This window comes from Mandrillus leucophaeus, unplaced genomic scaffold (genome assembly GCF_000951045.1).
Source record: "Mandrillus leucophaeus isolate KB7577 unplaced genomic scaffold, Mleu.le_1.0 Scaffold8, whole genome shotgun sequence".
NCBI classification, from domain to species: Eukaryota; Metazoa; Chordata; class Mammalia; order Primates; family Cercopithecidae; genus Mandrillus; species Mandrillus leucophaeus.
Genome location: NW_012108696.1, coordinates 4,766,702 through 4,768,583, shown reverse-complemented (window position 1 = coordinate 4,768,583; position 1,882 = coordinate 4,766,702).

The window sequence follows — 1,882 nt, the reverse complement described above, 5'->3', positions numbered from 1 at the left end:
CAGGTGCCCGCCACCACGCCCGGCTAGTTTTTTGTATTTTTAGTAGAGACAGGGTTTCACCGTGTTAGCCAGGATGGTCTCAATCTCCTGACCTCGCGATCCACCCGCCTCGGCCTCCCAAAGTGCTGGGATTACAGGGTTGAGCCACCGCGCCCGGCCAATTTCTAATCTTGTAGCTAATTTGTTAGTCCTGCAAAGGCAGACCGGTCCCCAGGAAAAAAGGGGGTCTTTTCAGGAAAGGGCTGTTATCAATTTTGTTTCAGAGCCAAACCATGAACTAAATTCCTTCCCAAAGTTAGTTCGGCCTATGCCCGGGAATGAACAAGGACAGTCGAAGCTTAGAAGTAAGACGGAGTCGGTTAGGTCTGATTTCTTTCACCGTCATAATTTCCTCAGTTACGATTTTGCAGAATTGGTTTCATTTCTGCAATGCACCTCCCCCGGCATCTATCCTTGTAGATTCGCCAGACCCATCGGCCTGCAGTCCTGCTCTGCCCTCTCACCTGCATCCTCACCTGTCTTCATTTGCATCCCTTCTGCCCTCCTCCAGCCTCACCTCACTCTCCCAGACCCCGTTTCTAGATGGGCCTGAGCCAGGAGTCAATGCTTTGGGGTGAGCCATGTCTGGTGACTGCACCCGAGAGGGGGCAGTAGGGGGCTGGCGGGCAGGGCAGCGTTTCCGGCTGGAGCCCCAGGGAGGGGAAGACATGAGTCAGCAGTTAGGGAGGGAGTGTGGGGGCTCTGTGGTCACAGCATCACCAGCACCGCGTGGGGAGCAGCAGCCTTGAGCGTGGGGAGCGGGGACACTGTTGCTAGAGGGGACCGGGGCCCCGAGCACCTCCTCTCACTGCACCTCTGGTCCCCTGGGGACTGGGAGGGTGTGTGTATGGAGAGTGGGATGCAGCCTCCCAGCTCTGCACCAAGTCATCAAGAAACACCCACTGAGACTGAAAGTTATGCCTCCACAGCCTCTTTCCCTCAGACACCCCACAGCTCCAGGGGTATGGGGGAAATAGATGCATAGCCTACCCTACTCCCTCAAGCTCCCAAATGCCAAAGCCTCCTGCAACTCAGTGGGTATCCCGGCTGACATCTGCCAAGACCAAGACCACCACTCTACTTCACATCCTTCTTCTCGTTTCTTTTTTCTTTTCTTATTCATTCCTCCTTTCTTTTCTTTTTTTTTTTTTTTTTTTGAATTTGAGAGGAGTGTTGCTCTGTCCCCCAGGCTACAGTGCGGTGGCACGGTCTCGGCTCCCTGCAACCTCCGCCTCGAGGTTCAAGCAATTCTCCTGCCTCAGCCTCCCAAGTAGCAGAGATTACAGGTGTGTGCCACCAGGCCCAGCTAATTTTTTTGTAGTTTTAGTAGAGATGGGGTTTCGCCATGTTGCCACGCTGGTCTCAAACTGCGGACCTCAAGTCATCCACCAGCCTTGGCCTCCCAAAGTGCTGGGATTACGGGCATGAGCCACTGAGCCCTGCCTTCGCTCCCACTTTCTTCTGTTTGGGATTCATTGGATTCATTTCTTCAACATATGGGGGTGTTTGGAGCTTTTGTTTGTGTTTGCTTTTCTTTTGGACTAAAACTTATCACTTGAGGCTGTGAAGGGTGCAGATAGGATCTTGTGAATCTTACGTTCTAAAAGGGGAAGCAGGAAAGGACCCTTGAAGGCAGCATGGGGCCGGGCGTGGTGGCTCACGCCTGTAAGCCCAGCACTTTGGGAGGCCGAGGTGAGCAGATGATTTGAGGTCAAGAGTTCGAGACCGACCTGGCCAACATGGTGAAACCTTGTCTGCACTAAAAATACAGGCACCTGTAATCCCAACTACTCGGGAGGCTGAGGCAGGAGAATCACGTGAACCCGGGAGGTGGAGGTTGCAG